The sequence below is a fragment of the Myodes glareolus genome, chromosome 3, assembly GCF_982192425.1.
Source record: "Myodes glareolus chromosome 3, mMyoGla1.1, whole genome shotgun sequence".
Taxonomy (NCBI): domain Eukaryota; kingdom Metazoa; phylum Chordata; class Mammalia; order Rodentia; family Cricetidae; genus Myodes; species Myodes glareolus.
The window spans coordinates 38,182,799-38,207,483 of NC_142028.1; the positions used below are offsets into that span (position 1 = coordinate 38,182,799).

Below are 24,685 nucleotides of genomic sequence, written 5' to 3' on the forward strand. Positions count from 1 at the left end.
GCTACCATAGAACTAGCTCTGTAGACCAAGCTGGCCTCAAACTTAAAGAGATGCACCTGCCTCTGTGCTTCTGCGTGCTGGGATTAAAGGCATGTGCCACCACTACTTGGCTTATATTAGGATTTTTAAATGATGACTTTTATCCTCAATAATTTTTATTTTTGTTTAATCTTATACTTTAAAATAAATTACAGAACAGTTCAAAATGCAGGTTTTACCTATACAATCAACTTTCTGCAGAACTCATAAACCATCTGAATTATATGTTTATCCATTTTTAATCAAATCCCAAGTATCCCGAGGGAAAAAAAACCTAGCAATACCATAACACCACTTTTTACCTCAGGAGAAAAGGATGCTATGAAAAAGGATTACATAAGGAGTCAAAAAATTTGTGATGTAGCCTACAATTTAGTTTGATGACTTCAGAAACATTGTATTACACAGGATGAATTCTACAAGATCTCAAAACAAAATGCTCATTTTCTTTCTTCCTGTTTCGAATTTCTCTGAGTCCTGGCATACTCCCAACTGGCTTGGCAATTTATATAATGTCTCAAGTCAGTCCAACAAAATGAATACTGTCCTGCTGACTCTAAGACACACACATGGCAAAGAATTTGCAGCAGGATGTTTACGCAGCTCTACAGAGTTAGGTAAGAATCTATGAAGAAAGAGGAATTATCACTAATAACCTGAATGTGGCTAAAAACAGCTTTCACTTTTCCCAAATTGTATGTATTTCAATCCTGCTATGCAAAAAAATGTGGAAAACATGACAGCGAAGGACGAAGGAAACAGTCCCACAATAAAACCCAAACAAACAAACAAACACATACCAAAAAGTACAGGCTGGGCGGGGTGGTAAAAAAAATCTTTAATCTCAGTCCTTGGAAGGAGATTTCCAGGTCAACCTTGTCTCAAAACAAAACCTACCCAACAAACTAAACAGCTAAAGGGAGAGAAGGGATAAGCATTATGTAAACTTCTAAGAATATTCAGAGATCTGGTGAGAATTTTATCTAACTTAGACAGTATTAAGTTGTGCTTAACTCTGAAGATAGTGAATATAGGCAAAAGATTCAGGAGTTGGGGGAAAAAAGAAACAGACAGGATGGCATAAACAGTAAGAGACTGAGATAGATGATTTAGTAATTCAAGCAAGATAAAATGTGCTTTTCTCCTAATTTTTTATCTATAACACTACTAGTTTACCCTTTCATCTCTTTAACTAAACTTACATTCTCTCCACGGGATTCTGGAGCTGGTATAAGCTAATGCCTGTAAAGCTTTATTACTACAAAGTAATTTAAAACCAAATAAAAAGACATTCCTACTTATAATGGCTATGATAGAGGCTGAGTTATATACAGTAGTAGAAGAGGTAGGTAAAGAAGTAGAGTAAGGCCATATACTATGACAACAGAGCTAAATAGTATCATCTTAAATTAGTAAAACTCTTTAAGAACTTTCTGTCCTAACAGTCAAGAATATTCTCTTCTTGCTCTCTATCATGGCTCAAGAACAAGGTGAGAAGAGGAACCCATGCAGAAACTTCACATCCATAAGCTCAATATCTGTGTTGGGGAGAGTAGAGAGAAAGTGACCCTAGCAGACACAGTGATGGAGCAGCTTACAGACCAGACACCTACACTTTCCAAAGCTAGATACACCTTAAGGTCCTTGGCATAAGAAAGGATTTGCTGTTCACTTCACAGTCCATCGAGTCAACAAAAAGAAATCATGGAAAAAGGTCTGAAGGTGCACGAGTATGAGTAAGGAAAACAACTACTCAGATGATGGAACAATATTGGAATTCAAGAGCACATTGACCTGGGCATCAAATATGACCTGAACATTGGGATCTACGGTCTGGATGTCTATGTGGTGCTGGGTAGGTCAGGTTTCAGAATCACAAAACTGACAGCACTGGGGCTAAAAAGAGTAAGCAAATAGGAAGCCATGTGCTGGTTCCAGAAGTATGATCAGATCGTCCTGCCTGGCAAGAAAATTTTATTCAAAAGGTCAAGAAAATTTTCTCAAAGAAAATACGTGAGAAAAGAAAAAGCAAGGATTCTAGTAATCAAATGGGGATCTTGTCCTCAAGGAATTTAGATTGAATTCTATACTCAAGACTTCTGAGCCTGGCAGGGTGAGGTACATGCCTTTAAGCAGTCAGTATGTAAAAGCAGACAAAGAGCTCTCATGAGTTCAAGACCAGTCTAGTCTATATAGTGCAGTTCCAAGTCGGTCAAAGGCTGCATTAGTGAGACTCCCATCTCAAAAAACAAACCAAACCAGCTAACAGACCAGCCAACCAAACCAAAACCCACGACTTCTGAGGTTCTGCCCTACCGTGTTCTTACAACCAGATGATACTTAAGAACTCTTTCATACCAGCAATGTACAGGAAAATCTCACACTCAAATATACCTGCTTTCTTCTTAACAAATTCAGACCTTTTTGATTTTCAAGCCCTGAAATGTAGACAAGTTTACCTTTTCTAGAGATGGAGTTATTTACACATATTTAGAGCGCATTACTAACTCGATAATGCAATGATTTATACAAATTTTTCTACTTCACAAAAATACAATTTTAGGACTTTTTATGAATTTTTTTGTGTAAGCATATATTCATATGTGTAAGTATGAGTTTGCAGGTCAGAGGATGACTGATATGTGAAGTTATCATCCTTGTTTAAGTGAGGGTCTCCTGTTCGCTACAGAGGATATAATGGTAGCTGGCCTGCATACTCCTAGAGATTTTCCTGTCTCTGACTCTCTATGGCTGAGATCTTGCATGGGTTATATAAGGAACCCACTCAAACTCTGCCCCCATGTTTATAAGGCAAGTACTTTTAACCACTAAGACACCTTCCAGTCTTATTATTTTATAGACAAAAACAGAATTACAAAAAGATTAACTTATGGGATTGGGGGTGTACCTGAGTGATAGAGTGCTTCCCTAGAATTCAACAAGCCCTGGGTTTGATGATTAACAATGAAAGAGGACAATTTTACTGTAGCAAAAATTCTAATTGATATTAATAATAAAAACCTAGAGTCAGATATGTGAGTGGGGGAAGCTGAGAGATCAAAGAAGCAGTGCAGCCAACCACTAGAGAGACCTTTTTACCTAGACTGAATCCTCAGACTACATCTGAGTTCTGGTCTCTTTGGGCCTTATATGCCTTTCTGCCTAGCCTCGAACTCACAGAAATCTGTCTCCCGAGTGCTGGGATTAAAGTGTATGCCACCACTGCCTGGCCTCTATGGCTAGCTAGTGGCTTAGCACTGCACTCTAATCATTAAGCAAGCTTTATTTGTTAGATTACAAACAAAATACCACTATATTTTGCTAACAAGAAAGTCACATAGCAGTAGAGTTCAAAAGAAAATTAAGATTTTAATGTGAAGCCTTTATTTATTAAAGCAAATAATTTCTAACTACTTTGGATAGTAGCATCTAAATAAAAAGACTGTTTATTAATGAATACTACATTAAACAAGCCCAGAATAAAACATCCAGGTCTTTGGGATGAACTTATGCATAGTTCTTTTGGGTTTTGTATTATGCATATTTTCCACTTTTTCCTTTACTCATCATTAATTTAATAAGAAAAAATAACTACTATGAACATAAAAGTTATTTGAAGATGGAACTTCCTACATAGTCTTAGGTACTCTGTAGGCTGATCTCAAACTCTTGCCTCTACTTCCTGGATGCTAGGATGATAAGAATTTGCCAAGACACTAGAGTTTTATGTGGTGCTTGGGATCAAATTCAGGGTTTTGTGCACGGTAGGCAAGCACTCTTACCAGCTTACCACATCTTCACCCCTGAAAATGGTCCTTCCTTCCTTTCTTTTTCAGACAGGGTCTCATTTTGTAGCTCTGGCTGTCCTGGAACTCCTCAAAATTGGAGATCTTGTCTCTCTGCCTCCCAAGTACTAGATTTATGGTGTTGCGGCTTACCTATGTAACAAGTATTGCATCTCACAATCACAAAAAAACAAAAACAAAAAAACACCCAAAAACCTTGTATGTTTCTGTCTATAACTAAGTAAATTTCTGAAGGCAAAGCAACCCTCCCCCACTGCTTAAAAGTCAAATCCACTACATTGTTTACCAAGAAGAGTTTCTTGTGTAAGTAGTTTATGATGCTTAGAAAAAACACAATTTTTTTCATAAGAATAAAGGTAAATATGACAGGAAGATTTCTTAAAATATAGAATGAGCTTTACCATGCAAGTTCTATGATTCCTGACAAAGGAGCTAAGAATGTAACACTAAAGAAATCTAAAGCTTAATATTCTGATGTGTACAAGAGACTTCTTCACTTAAGTTGGTTGTTCTATCAGTCCTAACTGGTTCTATAAGATGGTTTTTACATTTAACAAGACATATCTTTGTGTAAATATGTACTTCTTCAATGATCCCAAAGCACATTTCTATTGATTCATTATAATGAATCCTCTGAAGGAAGTTGCTCATATTATTGCTCATTTTTGGTATTCTGCCATGCTGAACTGAACACTCATCCATGTTCTTACTCTTAACTTTCTTCACACATATGCATACAAGTCCTTAGGACAAACTGTTCTAAGTGGCACTACTAAGATGATATGAACATTTTTCATAGTCTTAATGAACCATCCTCCAGAAATTAAAGTCATTTTATATTCCTACAGACACTGGGGTTGACTAACATGGTAAGACAGTTAAATGTTACTTAACCCCAGGATTATCTTATAGCAAGCTTCAAAAGTAACAGTTGTGCACATCACATCTGAGTACAGATGTACCTTCCTTAATATAACTAGTGCTAATACATGAGAGGGGCCTACTTATCCTATTCAAAGTTGTGGAGGGAATCAAGATCACTCTTCTACAAGGTTCAGATGAATAAGTTTATGTAAGCCAACTTCTAGACCGTTGAGTAATGTTCAGGTGTGAATTATACAAGTGGTTATTTAATGTTTCGGCGGATGAATTCTCCTAAATCAATGGAAATGTCATCACATAAAACAGGATACACTTGCCCAAATCAAGGAAGGAGATAAAAGTTCATGTGGTGTTCTATAAACTGTTTCTAGAAAGATAACTAATCACATCACATCATGGTGACCAGCTGTTCTTGTTTTTAGTGAGTGGCTTCTGAGTACTAAGGGAGTTTTGAATGGTGACAGACTTCAGGCAAAGAGATTCATTTAATCCTGTGAAAGAAAATGGCTCCCGAAGGGAGTGGCACTATTAGGAGGTAGCCTCGTTGGAGAAGTGTGTCACTGTGGGGGCAGGCTTTTAGGACCCTTTTGCTCAAATTTCCCTTGATGTGACTATTAGTTGACTTCCTGTTGCCTGCAAGATTTAAGACTTTCAGCTTCTGCAGCACCACATCATCACACTCTCTACCATGATGATAATGGATGGAACCTCTGAAACTCTTTCCTTATAAGAGCTGCAATGGTTATGGTGTCTTTTCATAGCAATAAAACCGCTAAGAGAACTCCCCAGTAGAAAAACAACTCGATAACAATGACTGAGTGTCACAGAATAAAAACATGCAGTAATTTGGACAATTCCTGTTCTAAATGCAAAGCCTATATAACTTGGAAGTCCAGTTACCAGAAAACAGGCTGAAAGCACCATCAATGAAAACTATACTATTACCCAATAACCAAATAAATCTTAACTGTACTGATGACAATGAAACTAACCTTAGATACTTTGTAATTTTTAAAAAAATAACAGTAATGGAAGATAATAGCTACCTGGAAAAAATATGAATAAACATTGGGGTAATTTTTGCCTTAGCAAAAAACTACCTTATATTAGCCACACCGTAAATTATTAACAAAAATGTAGTCTTTGGTATTAAAAGCATATTTATTTCCCTAGAAGGCAATGAGAATAAGTGGAATTAGCTAGCTAGTGGTTGGTCTGAGACCCAGGACCTTCGACAATTCCTATCTTCCAAAGCATCAAATATATTTAAAGTCTACAAATATTTTTGCAGAAGATCTTAATATAAAAAATGATTCTGAAGTTTCGATATGAATACTTACTTTTGATCTAGTTTCAGTAAACATTTCACTGTATTTGGAACAAATTGTCTCAGGGTACTGATAAAATAGTACTTTTGCTACTCTGAATTCCTATACAAAACATAACCACAACCATATACCATATTAACATTTTAGTAGTTATTTTATTAACTCCTGACTAATTTGATGTTTTTCTGGCTGTGACCTAAAACACAGCAGGGAGTTTGCAGAATGAAGTAAGACACAAAATATCTTATAATTTCCATGTATCGGTTATTTTCCTTTTCATAAAAATATCTATTTATGATTTTTTTCTTGAACAAAATATTTTCTTTCTTTCCTTTTTGGGAAGGAATTTCAAGACAGGGTTTCTCTGTGTAACAGCTTTGGCTGTCCTGAAACTCACTCTTGCAGACCACGCTGGTCTTGAACTCACAGAGATCTACCTGCCTCTGCCTCCTGAGTATTGGAATTAAAGGCATGAGCCTGCCCCGATGAACAAAATATTTCTAAATGAATGTTTTGCTACTACTTTGCAACAAATTTAAAAACTCAGACTTGATTTTATGTTGCTGAATTTGAACGTGATATGTGGCTAAAAATGACCTTGAACTCTTGGTTGTCCTCCCAAGTGTAGCACCAGTACAACAAAAGCTAAAAATTCATTTAAAACATTCCCTCCAAAGCTATGAGAAACCCTGCCTAAAAAACAAAACAAACAAAAAAAAAACAACCCAAAGAGAGACAGACAGACAGAAGGGGTAGTGGGAGGGAAGGAGGGAGGGAGAATGAAGGAGAGAGAGCGGAGAGCGAGAGCAAGAAAGACAGAGTTTCATGTCCCAGGGTCAGTGAGTAAAGACACTTGCTGAGAAGTACGATGATCTGAATTTAAACCTGTGAACTCACATAGCAGAAGAGAACCAACCCCAGCAAGCTCTCTTCTGACTTTCACATGGGGGAGTCCAATTCACATGCACAGAGTACATGAACACATTCACACAAAAACAACAAAAAAAATACATGTTGCCGATTCCAACAGACCTCTTATAAACCAACATTAGTACTAAAAAGCAGACTCCAGTGTTCTGAGAGGGGTGGAAAAAGATCCTTGAAAGTACAAAAATTGGTCAGTGTGGTGATACATGTCTTTGCTCTCAAAACTCAAGAGGACAGAGACAGGCTTGTGAGTTAAAGGCTGCTCTGTCTACATAGAGTTCCAGGACAGGGAAGGATATGTAGATTCTGTCTCAAAATACAAAAAGTATTTCTACTGATTAGAAAAATACTCCAAAACTACACTATGGAAAACTAGCATACTTTCGCATAGAATCCTTTACTTTCTGTTCTTACATATCAATAGCAATTTATATCCAGGTTAATTCCTACTTGCCACTAAGAGTGACAAAATTAACATGACCCTTTTATAAATTTAGGATTTCTAATGTTCAAGATTGCTTTCCACATTATAAAATCCAACTCTTAGAAGAAACAAATACACTGGTTCTCCATTTGCTATAGTTCAATATTCAAACAACTTTCACTATTTCCTGAATGTTAACTAGCTTGTTTTCTATCAGCTTCCAAACATAATACATTTTGAGCTATTGAGCTATTACTTGAGTACATACACTCACAAATTCCTGTTGACCCTGCTTTAGTGAACTGCTCAAAGGAGACAATATTGGTCCTCACTTGGCTTTCAATCTACTGTATTCTAAATACACTTACAAAACAAAAAGGGCAAAGATAAATGTTTTTAGGGGCTGCCACCATTCCTTACTCTCCTGAAACTCAAATTTAGGAAGTCTTTTATGAAGTCCAGATAGTTACTAATTCTTTCCAAAAAGTATTCTTTTAAAAGCTTATCAAGGGCAAATAGAGTCTTAATACAAATAAAACCAAGCAGGCTCCAATGTCTAGTAGAAAAGCTATTTGAATTCTCAAAAACAAAAACTGAATTCACAAATCGCTTCTTTGCTCAGACAATAACAAGGCAGGCTTCACAGTAGTTTTATTGCCTTTCCCCTTTCAGGTCAAAAAACTTGTGAAGTTTGGTATACACTGCTGTCTTAGAAACCAAATTCTAGTAGGGCACCTGCAGTTCTTATCTATTTTAAGGAGTGTTTACTGATATCCATAAGAATCTGATAAAGACCATAAAACTTTTCATCAGAAGTGTGGAGACAAAATATGATCTAAAGTGTCTAGAAACTCATAAGTTTTTGATCTATATGTCCTTTTCTGAGCTGTAGCTACCTGGATTAAAGGAGGCTCAAAAGTGACTGATAATGTATAGATATTTGGAAGAGTTTTGTCTCCTATTACCAAGGAAATAAGAATTCGCAACCACAATTATAAGGGATAATACTCAATAACATCCCATTCATTTCCTCTCTATCCACATTCTATGATGCAGACGCCCTATGCAATTCAAACCAAGCAAAACGCAAATCTCGTTTCATTTGTGTGTCTTTGATCAGGCAGTATAAATGATTAATTCAATTAATGGCAGCCTTCATGTGTACACATTGTTTCAATATTTTGTTTCATTAAATGGGAAGTACATGTAAAGGACTTGTGTAGTAGCAGATTGAAGTGAGATGTGTGTGTGTGAGTGTGTGTGTGTGTGTGTGTGTGTGTGTGTGAGAGAGAGAGAGAGAGAGAGAGAGAGAGAGAGAGAGAGGGGAGCTACACAGAGAAATTCTGTCTCAAAAAACCGAAAAGAAAAGATTTTAGAATCAATAGATTTGACATATGTTTGACATATGGTATTATTTAGCTGTGTGGTCATTCTAATTAAATCTGTTTGCAACCCACCTCAGTGCACGGCTCTGAGAATTAAGCACATCACAGGACCCAAATTTTGGTATGAAGCTTTCCAATACTAGGAAGGAACAGAAATAGGGGCTTGGATGAAAACAAGGAATTAAATTCCTGCTTCTAAGTCAACTGTTTCAAGTGGAGGCGAAGGAACTGACAGAGTTTTGTTCCATGTCACTAATGATGCTAATGCTTGAATAATAAGCAGACATATTTAAATATCGGATCAATTTTCTTAGTTAAGTACTGAGCATTTGGCATGGAAATGCATTGTCAAAACTTCAACCAACTCATAAAGTAAGATCTAGTGTATATCGAACATACTATTAACAATTAACAAATCTGCTTCCCCAATCTACTGGTCAAGAAGCTTTCTAAACATTGTAGATGTCTTTATTTAAAAGTTTAAAAATCATGACAAATCTCAGCTTAGTCTACAGAGCAAGTTCCAGGGCAGCTAGAACTACATAGAGAAATCCTGTCTCAAAAACAAAAAGCCAGAAAGTTCATGACATATCTATATAGACCACAATATTCTTTTATTGAGTCACTCCATTTTGTTGCTGACTGGAAATATGATAGTCAGGAGATGAACCAGCTCAGAATACCTAAAGTAAATAAAAGGGAGAAACCAAAACATCTGGTTGTGTTTGGGTTTTGCTTGTTTTTAATCTTGAGAAAGGACCCTATTCTGTAGCCCACACTGGCCTCCAACTCTAAACAGCCTTCCTGTCTTACCCTACACCAACAAATATTCAGATTATAGATATATCTACTGGTTCTGTTAATTACTACAGTAGTCTAACTGACCAAGTTCCACCATGGCCAACTCTATGATTATTTTTATTTTAAATTTAAAACATTTTATGATGAAGAATTTTAAGTACAAAACTAAGAGGTATATAGAGGTAATATAATCTAGTCATTATTTTTGTTTGAAGGAGGATTTTAGTTTGCCATTTTGCCCTTTCTTACAACTCCCTCTAAAATACTGTCATCTAACACAATTTTTAGTTTTCTTCAACTTTGACCTCAAAAAAAAAAGGACTGAATTTATTAAGTAACCTGCCATGTGTATTTTTTTTAATCTAAAAGTACTTTTAAAAAGCAAACATTCATTTCTATGATTAAGGAATACCTGGACCTGAAACCTGTAATCCCAGCTACTTAGGAGGTCGAGGTAGGAGCCCATATTACCTGAGTTACACTGTTAGTTAAAAGTCATCCCAGGGGACTTACTGAGAAAGCTTATCTCAAGGGCTACTTTTTTTTAAGTGTGTGTATGTGAACGCCTCCAAGCACTTAAGCTTCACTGACAGACAATCCCAACAGGGTAAAGAATGAACCTGACAACTGGTCAGCATAAATGGTACTCTATAACTACTTTGTAGACTCTAATTCCTAAGGTGCAGCTGTCCTTACAGCATCCTCTTCTATTAAATTTTTAAAAAATATTTATTCTTGTGTGAGGGTGCACACATAACAGTACAGGTGTGGAGGTCAGAGGACATCTTTTGGGATATGGTTCTTCCCTTCCTCCAACTTTAATTGAGTTCCATGAATTGAACTCTAGTTGGGTTTGCACAGCAAGAATTAATTACCCGCTAAGCCATCTAGTGATTACATTTCTAAAGTAAGCACTGGCATATTTATAAAATGAGAGACCTGCCTACTGCAGTGAAGATGAGTAGCCCCACTTAGAAGCAGTCAGATTCACAAGTTCAAGGTCAGCCTGGGCTACAGAGACTTTTAACTCAAAGGAGGAAGGACATGCAAGGACCTGGGTTTGACTACAGCAATATAAACAAGATAGAAGCTTCCAATTTCAGCCATGTACCAATTACTCCTTTGTTAACAATTAGTTAATTTCATATAATCAAAATAATGAAAATCAGATGCCATTTATAACATATCAATATAATCCTAAGTAAGGTTATTTCAGAGTTTAGAAAACTAAACAAATACTTCTAAAAGAAATATCAACTTTCAAATTAAAAGGTACTGTTTACTGATTATTCTGTACTAGTCACTGCTTTTATACTCCATTTTCATGCATTACCTTTGTGTAATGTTTATTAACAATTCTATGAGGAAGGTACTATTTCTATTAGGCCAAAGAATTACACTTGCCAAGAAACGAGTTAAAAATAAGAATCTGGGGCTGAAGAGATGGCTCAGAAATTAAAAAGAGTACACAATACTCTATCAGAAGTAGTTCCCAGCACTGATGTTGGGCAACTCACAATATCTATAACTACACTTGTACGGGACCCAGGACCTTCTTCTTGTTTTCTCAAACATCCAAACTATGTGTACATACATTAATAAAGACAGAACCAGAGCATGAGTTAAGATCCAATTCTAGAGCCCCTATCTTTTTTTTTGGTGAAAGCTGGGGGGAGGGGGTGACAAGCCAATCTCAAAGTGTACTTATTTCCTTTTCTTGTAATTTAAATTTGTATACACTGTATATTCGGTATACTCCTCTCACACCCCTCATTTTACCCTTCATATTCTAATTACTCTTCCTCACTGTTTCACCTATGATTTAATACTGTTAGTCTACTTAGAAGAAACTGATAGTGCTAAAATGTGAAACTGTAACTCTAAGATGTCAGTTAGCAAGAATTAAACATTTAACCAATTTAAAAACATCTGAATGTATTTGGAATTGAAGTGATAAATGTAAAAAAGGTACTTCTAAACAGCACCTGAAATTCAAGCCTAACAGTGAACTGTTCAAGAAATGTCTGCTGAAGAGCTATTACAACAGAAACAGTATCAAGTACACCTGAAACCACCAGAAACAAACATAATCTAGCATTTCAAGACTTCTTTTTAATGGAAAATGGAAGATTCCTATCCCAAATAAGTTTTACTAAGTCAAAAAAATTCTAGTTCCTAAAAGAAACTCTATGCCACGGCTTTTCTAAAACTATTATTAGTTGTTTCATAAAAATATTATTTAAAAATCTAAATGGAGATATTAAATAAACTAACTTAATCTAAATACTCTTCCAGTAAGACGGAAGTATTGGGGCTGGAGATATGGCTCAGAGGTTAAGAGCACTGGCTGTTTTTCCAGAGGTCCTGAGTTCAATTCCAGCAAGCACACGGTGGCTCACAATCATCTAAAATGAGATCTGGTGTCATCTTCTAGCATGCTAGAAGAATGCTGTATACATAAATAAATAAATAAATCTTTAAGAAAAACAACAACAACAAAAAAACGTCCCTAGAAGTATCCTGGGAAAATACCATCTTGAGGGCCAGCAAGATGGTTCACCAGAAAAAGGTGTTTTACCATTAACCCTATAGACCTTAGTTTGATCCACAGAATGCAATATGGCAGAGAAAACGGACCAGCTGACTTCTGACTTCATGCATGCATATGTGCATGCCTACCCATAAATAAATGTAAAAAACACTGATGCTCATAAAAAGAGGTCATGTCTGAGTATGAGACAGAAAGAGGACAGGGAAGATGACATTGGGGATAGAAACAGGATATTTCTGACCATAGTTAGCTTTGTAAACTTTACATAGTAACTAGTATTTTCATTTATTGAATTGTAAAGCAGAAGGTAATCCCTGAAAAAGAAATTAAAAATTAGCTTCACCAAGTATCAAGCTGGTGGCATAACCACACAGAGAACACTTAAAAAGATTTTAAAGTACTGTAGTTTAATTGACTGTGTCTGAAGGGATATGCTTTAGAGAAAACAAAAGAAAACAAACCACCCACCTTTTAGTAATAATGTTCTACAAATACTAATTTAAAACTGGTTTGAGTATATTGAGGCAAAAAGTGAAGAAATATGTTGGTGTCACTAGAAATTGAGAGCTGGGCACAGAAAAGGGGAGATCAGTTTACATTAAGCATGTGGTACTGAATTTGAAATATTAGTGATTAGATGTTTTAAAAATAAAAGCATTTTTAGCTGGGCGGTGGTGGCGCACTTGGGAGGCACAGGCAGGTGGATCTCTGTGAGTTCGAGGCCAACCTGGTCTACAAGAGCTAATTCCAGGGCAAGCTCCAAAGCTACAGAGAAACCCTGTCTTGAAAAACCAAAAAAATAAAAAATAAAAATTAGAAACAGCATCAATTAAAGAGCAACAAACATTCTTAGTCTCTACGGATTAATCCCAATTAAAACAAACTAAGGTTGAGAGAGATGTCTGAAGGAGGAAAAAAGACCTCAAAGTTCCAGGTGAGTCTATGCTGTATGTCCTCAAGACCGGGTCACAAAAGCAAAGCAAAACAATATTCCCTCCCCCCTCATACACATACACCAGAAACTGTTTTGGGGTGAAAAATAGTAAAAATGGTTCTAAAACATTTGGTCATACTAGAATTAGAAAACAATAAAACAACTGAGGAAACTACTAAGAATGAATTCAAAGGATTTACTTAAACAACAGTCAAAGGAGTACATACGATGTACTGAATGTCAAAAATAGTAACAGCAAGGGACTAACACATTAAACATATTCAAAACCACGAGCACAAAATAGTAATACTTCACTGATCACCTCCTGCAGTTGCTAAGTTACCAATCCATTATTTTGAAAATCAATAAGTAGGGGTGATGAAAACCAAGTACTTATTTTGCCTTCTGTATTCAACTGTAACTTTGCCCAAGAATACACCAGAGAGATTATTTCAGTTCAAACAATATATGAAATGATAGAATATCATTTCAAAAGCATAAAGAAAGAATGGCTTTAGGCCCATGATTCCAAGCACAGTTGCGAGAGCTCCTAAAATCTTCTAGACTCCCTCAACGATCACTGTTGAGTTCTTCCCTTTTCTGACTATATCCATATTATTTTCAGCTTATCACAAATTAAAGGCAGAAGCAGTTCTGAAAAAGCAGCTGTCTTTTATTAAGATAGGTACTAAAGAAATTTGCAAAAATGTAAAACAATGTCATTAAAAAAATAGAAAGTTTGTTCATTAAAAACCTCATCAAGCTGTCTGGTGGTGGTGCACACCCTTCATCCCAGCACTTGGGAGGCAGAGGCAGGTGGATCTGGAATTCACAGAGATCTGCCTGTCTCTGCCTCCCAGTGCTGGGACTAAAGGTGCGCTCCACCACCACCTGGCTATGGCCCTTACCTTAAGTGGATTTGAGTAGGGTGCTGCTGGGCAGAATCCTGGTGTATACTAGACTATTATTATAATTATTGTTGGGCAGGGTCTCACTGTGTGTCCTTGGAACTCACTTTGCAAATCAGGTTAGCCTTGAACTCAGTCACCTGTCTCTGCCTCTCAAGTACGGAGCTTAGGCATGAGCCACCATGCCCAGCCCTAAACAGGGTATTTTCAACTAACAGTTTGATAAAACCAAAGGAAGTCCATTTTTTTGTTTTGTTGTATTTAGACTTATCCTAATTAAGTTTTAAAATTAATCCAATCTCTAGCTAAATTCGAAAAATTGCTTAGTAGGGGAGAATAAGAAACCAAAAGACAAATTTTAGAACAGACTCAGAACTCTGCAAAGAAAATGGCTTTCTAGGTAGGGACTAAGAGTTTCTCCATAGTTGAAGGTCTGTTCTGGGCCAGTTTTGGAGAGTGAAAAAGATGCCACATGTTACAATGCTAGGACAGTGCAACTGTCCCACGGAGACTAAGATGTAGCATGGTCCCTCCTCATAAAAACTTAAGAAAAATTTTTCCAGGATTAGGGTGTAGTTCTATAGAGTACTTGCCTTTCCCATTAGTTGTCTCAAAAAGATAATCAGCTGGGGTGCTGAAGAGAGAGCTCAGTGGTTAAGAGCACTGGCTGTTCTTACAGAGGACCAGAGTTCAATTCCTAGAACCCACATGGGTAAACACAATACCAGAGAATCTGACACCTTCTTTGGTCTCTACAGGTATTATGCATGCACATGATGTGTGGAAACAGATGAAGATAAAACACCCATACATAGGAAATAAACAGGATTTTAAAAAAGTAGCTGAAACTTTTGCAGAACTATTTGCCACAGAAATGCATTATTATTACATATTTAGAAAAAAACCAAGGCTTACCCCCAAAATTATTTTTCACCTCTTGGTTAGCACATTGCTATTTTGTCTAAATTTGTTTTATTGTTAAATTATATGCACATAAATGCGGGTTCCCTTGGAGGCCAGAAGAGACTATCAATTCCCCTGAAGCTTGAGTGTGCTAGGAACCAAACATGGATCCTCCAGAATAGTGGTTCTCAACCTGTGGGTCTAGACTCCTGGGGGTTGCTGAACAACCTTTCACAGGGGTTGCTTGAGACCACTGAAAAACTCAGATAGGTACATTATGATTCATAATGGTAGCAAAATTACAATTATGAAGCAATGAAATAATTTTAGGGTTGAGATCACCACAACATGAGGAATTTTATTAAAGGGTTGCAGCTTTAGGAAGGGTAAGAACCACTGCTCTAGAAGATCAGGCAGTGCTCTTAATCCTGAGTTGTCCAGCTTGCTATTTTATAAAGTAGGGTATGACTACTTCTTGCTGCTCTGTATACCATGAAAATTTCCAGCCATTCCTTTTCACACTAACAGTTCATAATAAACTATAAGAGGAAGGTTACACCTACCCAGAACCATGTTTCTCAAAAAATACACGTCGTCTTCGAGGAACACCATACATGGTCTACTCAAATCATGATTGGATACATTATGATTAACAATACAATAAAGCCTAAAAACATTTGGTTCAGGCCAATTAAACTCAAAATTCCAAAGGAAAAGTGCTTTGGAGTTTGCTTTTTTATTTACTTGTTCTACCTGATATACAGCAATAGTAACTTTGGAGCAATATAGCTGATGTTTACTTGTTTTGATTCTTAGAAGGTATTTGAATTTAGTTCTGCTTATTTACTGTGCAGCCAATAAATTGTAACCCGTAAAGATTTTGTTTTGAAGATTTTAAATACAGACACACTTTTTCAATAAGTAGCCCAAATACAAAAATTCCAGCAATTTCATATATTTTAGCCGTATTTGTAAATGTGCCTTGACATTATCAACCTCTCCTTATTTTGGACTTTTGCTGGACTATGAATTAAAGTTTTATTTGATATAAATAAAACTAAATTCAACAAGAGCAGAAATATTTTAAAAGAGACTTAATTTTAGACTTCTAAAATTTTTCCCCCAGCTCTGTTCTTTAAAAAAAGTCGTTTTAGCTAACATTTTCTAGGCTGTGGGCACAGAAATATATTTACTTCCATGGCTGAAGTAGTTCTTGTCACAGCATTGAGAAAATAAAATTAATGCGTTCATACAGCAATCTAATGTTACACTCACTATGTAGTCAATCTTACTGCCTCAAAAGCACATCTCTGTTTTCATTCATATTAACTGCTTATCTTAAATGAAAGTAAGTTTTTCTAATCGTCCTTTCAGTCTTGTATATGGACAATACTTGCTAACACATTCAAGGTCCTGGGTTCAATTCTCAAAACTACAAAAAAGAAGCACTCTTTTGATATATCTCAAATGTCACAATAACCATATTTATTTCTAAAATAAATATAACTGTCTTTTCCTTTAAAAACAAGTCAACTTTCAACAGTCCATAATAAAGAAAATTTAATATAAATAAATGCAGAGGAAAACATTGTTAACATCCTTCAAGGTTCTTCATAAGTAAAGCCTTGCTTGATATCAAGAATGTTCAATTAACTGTTAAATGCAGATCACCCACCCTCCTTTACAAAAGCCAAGAAGGCACAAAACTACGTGTTATGGTTGGTGGTAGGAAATAGAATTTTCAATATGGGATCAGAATGAGACGAAATAAAAAAAAAATTAAAAAGTCATGCACATAGGGAGAGAAAACAACTCCCTAATACAAACTGACAACGAATGCAAACATAAAACAATGAAATCCCCCTGGACTGACTCTACATTATTAAACATGCTAGTAAAATCCTGAAAAGTTTGAGCCAGATCATAAGGTCTAAGAACTACAAAGCTTCCACTCTTACCATAACAGCAGCACACACACCTTATTAAATTATGGGAAGCAGGGGGTCGCCTAAGTCTTTACATTACAGGACAGAGGAAATCTCAGCATCAGAACACAACAATAAAAATGATAAAAATTAAAATTTCATTTTAGCATTGGAAAAAGCTTAAAGAACTCGGGCATAAAATTTTTATATTCAAACAGCTACTTAATTAGGTAAAGAGGTCAAAAGATATAAAGGTTTAACTTTAAAAAAAAACTTAATTCTAGTCACAAACCCAAACTGTATACATTGGTAATCTCCAATATAAACTGCAAATACACAATGAATTTCACTTTATAATACAGTGCCATCTGGTAGTGATAATAACCAAGAATAGCCAATGGAATTATATGTTTTAAAACCTTTTTTGTACGCTAAGAATCTGAAACAGCTCTGAAAGAGTGGAGGACGTAAGTTATCTGTCACTAGACTTTAGAATATTTAAACAAATCCACAACCTACCATAATATAAACTACAGTATCCCATTCGATTCCCCTCTTTGTCCTAGTTTCTTTTTTGCTGGGAAGAGGCGTAGTGGGATAATAATAGGAGGAAGTAAGGTGGAGCAGCTGTACAGCAAGATGAGGTGTTGTGTGCATGCGCGCGCACGTGTGTGTGTGTGTGTGTGTGTGTGTGTGTGTGTGTGAGAGAGAGAGAGAGAGAGAGAGAGAGAGAGAGAGAGAGAGAGAGAGAGAGAGAGAGAAAGACCTCCATGTTGGCCTACTGCTGCCTCGGTCTTATGAAAATGAAATTAGCTGTTTGGGATGCCATAAGTTATAAATATTACTGGGATCAAGATGTAGTTTTCTTCTACCTTTTCACTTTTCTTAGGATCTGTTTTAGGTCTCTAGTCAGATTCAGTTAAAAGAAGCAATAAAAGCCACGTTTTTAGAGATTTCTAACATTTTCAAAGGGAACTCTAATGCTAGCAATAGTTTGTTGGTAGAGAATGAGGCTAGGACTAGCTTCCTTTTAGTCCCATAAATCTATGGAAATAATCTATATCAATCTGACTGTAAACAGAAGAAATGACCACCAAAATTTCTATAGCAAAGTTTCTATTCATGCTGTTATTTTGTTGATGAGAAACTTTTCACAGTAGTGCTAACAAATTTACTTTCTTGTTCAGGCATGCGTGCACATGGGTGCGCATATTCAGGCCAGAGGACAATTGTCATGTCATTTCATTTCTCAGGCACTATCTTTCCCGTCAATACTCAGACAGGGTCTCTTACTGGCCTAAACCGGCCAAGTAGGCAAGACTGACTGCTGAGTGAGCCCCAGGGATCTGTCTCTGCCTGCCCAGAGCTGGGATTACAAGCATCTATTAACCATCACACACATGCTGTTTCACAAGGGTTTGGAGGACTGACTTCAAATCCTTTTACAAATATCTCATCAACCGAGTCTTCTCACCAGCCTCTCAAATTTCCCTTTTCAAACCAAAATATTCTACGTGTTGTAACTGCCAAGACAGTCATACTTAACATATTATGCGGACATTTGTATTTCTTTAACAAAAGAGAGAAATGACACAAAACTTGATCAATGTATATCATATTAGTTTTAAACCATGTCTTATTTGCCAATCCATAAGAAGAAATCAGCGTTCCAGTTTTCTCATTGGAGCAACAGATGTGATCTTGGAAAAACAGTTAAAGGATTTCTAAAAATTAAATCTCTTCAAACAACTGTTCATGAAAATGAACTGTCATATACTACTTTATAAGGAGGAATTCTTTTGTAATCTAACTACTGTCTAATTTGTGAATGCAATTCTTAAAAAGAACTCTCATACATGTAACATCTGACATTTGCTTTAAAAAGTAGTTGAAATGATTCAGGGCAAAATGTTAATAACAACTTCAACAGGAACCTAAATTTGGTAGTATTTCATGGTTTTGCCCATAAGAGATCTAACTTACACACCTCCAACACCCTAATTCTTATTAAGTAACAAGCTAGATGCAATCACCTTTTGCTGAGATCTAAGCACAAACTAACAGGATTGAATCTAAGCTAAAAGTTGGGGGGGGGGCGCAACAGTAATCTCCAGAGCATATCAGATTCTACAGGAAGTAGGAGGAAGACTGGAACAATAAGGTAGCTTTCCTTTTTGTGTGTGTGTGGTTTTGGGGGAGGTTGTTGTTTTATGAGATGAAAGTCTAATTATGTAGCGCAGGCTAGCATCAACCTTTGGCTGAGCCTCCTGACTCAGTTTCCTAAGTACAGGACATACAGATGTGAGCTACAAAGTCCTGTTATAAAAACTCTTTTTCAGTATACAGTTTACATGATGGTGACCAAAAACACGTGAATGTTGGATTGTGCTTTTCCTCTTACTAAAAGAAAATCAAAATTAACAATATGTAGTTACAGTACAAAGGAAAACACAGTATTTGACACCTTGTCGAATCTAAACCCAACTAAACATACTGCATGTATTGAAATACGAACTTAATTCACACAGAATATGACATTCCAATCCTTACTAAAATCTGGCTAGCAGATGCGCTGGTCCACTAAGGTAAGGAGGCAACTTACATTTATTTAAAAGGGCAGGGAACATAACCCACACAATGCTTGAGGTTTTGTTTTTTTCCCTTGGAAGATAGGGCAGATTCGTCCCAGATTTCTAAAATATATAGAATTTGGGCTTAAAAGTATATGCTTGGCATAAATTCAAGGCTTAAATGGGAACTAAAAACAGTTTCTTTAATTGTAAACCAAAGTGAATAATGGGGGGGGGATCTCCTATTGCTTTGCCTACCTCCTGCCCCTCCCCCACTAACACTGCTTCCCTGCTGTGCAAAGAGCCCTTTGTCCTGCCCCGCACTTATCTAGCTGTTTGGCCATATTGACAGGCCTACTGGAAGCATAATAAGGGAGTCAGTTTGATATAAGCAGCTGGCGATTTGAAACAAAAATCTTCCTTTTCTACTCACACCAAATCCTGCTGCAGTGGTCTGTGGCTCCTCCCATACTTCCATCTATTTCTCAAACAGAGCAGCAAGGAACTGATCCCTTTGATCCAGCAGTATAAATCAAAAACTTGACTCCTTAGTCAGAAATTTCTACAGTTCCTGATTTGTTTTGTATTGTAATTCATAACATTAAGGCTAAAAAGATTCCTTAACTCTGGGTGTACACATATATGACTATCACTTCAATTTGGAAATGAAAATCCTGGGATGTTTCATACTACAAGACAAAAGAGTGCAGAAATGGGAGATGTATGTTCTGAGCAAAACTGACCAATAAATTTAGGGTTTTAAAAAATACCAAGGATTCAAAACAGCTGAGAATTGAGTTTCCTGACTTCATATCAAAGATACTTCAAGGAAATTTACACTAAGTAAGGAATTTCCCCAATTACTCTGCAAAAATAAAATAAAAAATAATGTAAACAGAGTGGGGCAGGACACACCCCTTACTCAGAAGTCATGCACGCGTGCGCGCGCGCACACACACACACACACACACTGGACTTAGTGTCACTGTCCCTTTAGTTACCTCACAGCTCCCTTCAAGTGCTAAATAAGAACACTCTCATGCTTGCCAGTCACAGTTAATGGCATCTCTACCCAATTTATAATTAAATACAAAACAGAACAATTTCCCTAGGATTACATGATTTAACAAAGTTAAGTATAGATAAGTGAAAGAAAGGCTATTCTCTTTACCTTTTGCAATCTTCCCTGAATTCTAGTCACTAGAGGAAATGAACACAATACCAAGTGAAGGTCATGTCATTCAGTAGATGGGTTAGAATCTCTAGAGTCCAGAATACCACCAACCTATAACATAGGTGCATTATTTTCCTAAGAAGTCTGCCTGAAAGAACATTTTAAATCAAATTATAAATGACTAACAGTTGTACTATTATATACATTTTCCAAGGTGCTTTGCAGTTTAAGCTCACTACTAACTAGCTAAGCCTCTTAATTTCAAAAACTGACAAGTCACTAGAGTTTAGCCTAAAGTTATAGTACAATTTTATTTTACTTATGATCTAATTTCTCTTTGATATGTACTCAACAATTACTGATTGCTAAGGCCTAATGTTTCAAAGTTATTTCAATATGAAGACTTTATTTCTCCATCAAAGGCAAAGTTGACATAGCCAATACTGTCAAAAAGGGTCAGAATAATTTACAGAAGTAGGCAGATTTCTAGATACTAGACAGTATCAAAAGATGTAAGTATTTTTAAGTATGTCAGTCCAAGTAATCCTTCTAAGAAAAAATTCTCTTGATTCTCCAAAGTTATTACGGTGAGACTACAACCAGTACCCCCAATCCCCCCAAAAACCACCAGGAAGTAAAAGTAGCAGTCATTATTTTCTTAAAAAAAAAAAAAACCACAAAAAACAAACTTGTATATTATAATTAAGCTAAAAACAGCTGCATCTTAAATGAAAGTCTATTAAACGGTCCGCATAAATGAAATCATACCTATGGGATATAATATCTTATCTATGTAACAACTGTATTAAAACTACCTGAAATAATCATTAAGCAAAGTTTTGTTTTATAGACCTGCTTTTAGCACTGCAAAGAGTATGAACCACATTATGTGAATGACAAAATGTTCACCATTGTTTCTTGGTTCCTTGCCATAAGTGCTAGAATCAAACTACAAATTATAGATGTTTGTGGGATTTAGATACGTTGATACAAAATTAAACAAACAGGTATTCCTTGCAGTAATAATCTTAGGGAGAGAAAAACAACACATGATTTTATGTGTTGCACATGCCTGGGTGACGGTTCTGTTTCAAATAATCCGTCAGATAAACTATTGGGCTTAATTAGAGATCATCCTGGTTCTGTTCGGTTGGAGGCGGGTATCAAAAGTTAAAAGGGACTCTTGCTGCTTTCTTACTACACTAAACTTACTCAATATCTGACTATTCCTTCTGGTTTTTCCTGTGTTTCTGATGGATTACTGTCAAGACACATCTTTGTTCGGTGGAAAGACTATAATCCAACACATAGATGATTAATCCAATTTATAGGTCAAACATCAGTGAAGTTATCTAACCTGTAAAGGTCTACAGATTAATACAGAAAATAAGAACAAAGAATTAAATATTAATCCAAAAGTAGCTCTTTTTAGTTTAGGTTTCTAATTATAGTCAGATGTTTAGATGTTCATGAACGTAAATATGGCCTAATATGGAGAGACATATACAAATCAGGAGTAACTTAAACAATTAAGAGAGATAGAGGAAAACATATGAGTTGCACTGCAAAAACAAATCATAGATCCTCTTCACCCTATTCTGGTACTCAGGGACATCTTTACAATACTACTTTAGTCTTCAAAAGGATTTTTAAAAGATCAAAACACTAATGGACGTTATAGTCCCGTGGAGGCATAAAACCTCAGGTAATACCAAAAATCTACCAACCCCCTCCCCTAAACAAAAACCCAAACTCTTTAACTTGATCCAGTTTTCAGATGGGGCTATCCATAAATGGATACAGTTACAAACTGCTAATTCTGGTCTCTTCACTAACAAAAAGCGAACCAGCTCAGCAGTGCAATTTCCCAGGAAAGCAAGCAAGGTTTCTTTCCAGGCCTGAGCAGCCATCGCCTAAGTGCAGTTCCCTGCAGCCAACAGCATTAATGGACGCTGCACTGCTGTCCTTCCCTGGAGACAGCAGCCAGCACTACTCAAGCTTCTCACGTAGCAACCAGAGCTCCAGAGCCAGCAGCTGCTGCCGCCTTGTATACTCACTCCTGTGATCCAACACAGGAGCAACCTTCTCTTTACCCCACCCCCACTTCTTAAGACACTTTTTTTTTTGACCAGTGCTCCATGATAGAGGGCTGGACATATGATTTTAGAAAGAAACAATCCAAACGTCAGTTTTAAACTGAGATCTTTGATTAGAAAAATCAACACGTACCAAATTCCAAATATTCGTTTTTAATTAAACCAGCAATTTAGGAGCAAGTATTAAGCTTTGGTTTTTAGAAAGCCAATTTTCCAAACATTCAGTGATGAAATTTAAACTTACAGCTAGGAACAAGACTCTTGGGTCGTGTCCTAGGAAAGGACATAATTCAGTATTCTACACATGACAATCTGAATAACCTTAAAGGCTCTAATCCTGTAACTGGCCACAAATTTTGGCCAGAGAACTAATGATCCTGAGAAAACTGGAAGAGATCCAAGGGAAAAAAATTCCTGTGTCCTCCAAGCTCAGAAATCTCTGATTATGTCAGTATTCCCTGCTTTAGGTCAGACTGCACACATCAAAAAACACCCCTTATAGCTTTCCTCCCAGCGATCCAAAACTATTATTAATAGAAAACTAACCATCAAAAGCACTTTCCCTTCAAAACGTTGCACACAAAAACCTCCTCCTGAAAAAGCTCGTAATAATCACCAGGATCTTCCTCAATCAAAAGTACAGCTATTTAATATACGCCCAAGGAAGTAATGTAAACATGACCTTGGTCACAAATATGTCATCTAAAAACAATTTATTTAGGCAAAGTGTGAAGGAAATTAGAGAAGCTGAATTCTTTAAGTATTCTAAGCACAGAAAAAAATTGGAAAAAGGAACTCAGGTATAGACAAAACCCAGTGGAGTCCATAGCTCTGGGCAAGAAATGAGTTGCTAGTGAACACATTACACAAGTAACATGAGAAAGCAGAAAATGCAGGTCATACACGCACCCCTGACCCAGACCAGTAGAGCGGGCTGCAGCATCAGTACACAGGAGAAAGATCCCTTATTCCTGAGCATGAAAAAGGCAAAGACGTTCTATAGAATAAATTAGCATAGAAGGGGCTTTCCCAGCAGTTAAAACTTTCCCTCAGCGCGATTCACCAACGAAAACCAGGGCTTTTGCCCACCATCGTTCACCTCACATCTTAGCCTGCACGCCTAAGGGAAGAGAATTCACGAGGGGCACATTTCCCCCCGGCTTTAAAGTCGTTCTGAAAGATCGCTCTCCACGCCCTAGGCACGGAAAACGACAAAATCTGGCTCAATTCCAGGCTGGAACCCTACAAATTCAATGGGGACATCGCAGGGATACTGGGGCACACGCCACAGGGAGTCCAAGAATGTGAGGTGGGGGTGGTGAAGGTAATGTCTTTGGTAAGGGAAAAAGCAGCAGCCATCTGAGATAGGGACTCGAGAAGCAGGGAGAGGCATTCGGGTAGACTATGGAGGGGAGGACTGGGCCCCTGAGCGATCAGAGTTGTCACAAGGCCTCAAGAACAGGGGGTGGAGGTGGGGGGTCTCAGGGACAGGAAAAAAAAAAAGTATGCCTGTGTATTTTGAGAGCAGGGTTGCGAGAGGCCTCCTGAAAAGGGTATAAACGTGGAGTAAGCAGTGCCCAGGAAAAAAAGGGGAGCCCAGAGTAGGGGGAGGGGAAGAGTCCTGACCCAGGGAAGACATTAAAAGGGTAGTAGGGTCGACTGGATTAAGAGGAGCCCTTCTCCCCAGGCAAGGGGGGTGCAATGGTGTGTAAGGGTGGCCGAGAAGATAGGAAGGACAGCATCCTCCTGCTACCAGCCTTGGGAGGCCCAGGCCCACGATCCCGAGGAGCAGGAACGCGGGGAGACTGAGGTGACCCTTCTTCCCCCGGGGACCGGTCGTGTGGTTGGGTGTCTCTTTTTCTGTTGGACCCTTACCTTGACCCAGGCGCTGCCGGGGCCTGGGCCCGGGCTGCGGCGCACGGCACTCCCGGGAGGCAGCGAGACTCGAGTTAGGCCCAACGCGGCGCCACGGCGTTTCCTGGCCGGGAATGGCCCGTACCCGTGAGGTGGGGGTGGGGGGGCAGAAAGGCGG

The 24,685-nt window shown here is 37.3% G+C and overlaps 1 protein-coding gene and 1 pseudogene across 5 annotated transcripts in view; one reads left to right on the top strand and one right to left on the bottom strand.

Annotated features, from left to right (window-relative positions):
- The window catches only part of Setd5 (SET domain containing 5), a 79,849-nt gene extending 55,168 nt beyond the window's left edge, over window positions 1–24,681 (bottom strand). For 2 of the 5 annotated variants that reach the window (XM_087904439.1, XM_087904438.1), the window contains exon 1: window positions 24,529–24,680. The gene's annotated coding sequence lies outside the window, so the exon portion shown is untranslated. Of the gene's footprint in view, window positions 1–8,863; window positions 8,885–24,528 lie in introns of those variants that run through there. The other 3 variants (XM_087904437.1, XM_087904440.1, XM_085686826.2) reach the window with 3 other exon arrangements.
- LOC125403147 (large ribosomal subunit protein uL5 pseudogene) lies at window positions 1,546–24,658 on the top strand (annotated as a pseudogene).
- Window positions 24,682–24,685: the final 4 nt, after the last annotated feature.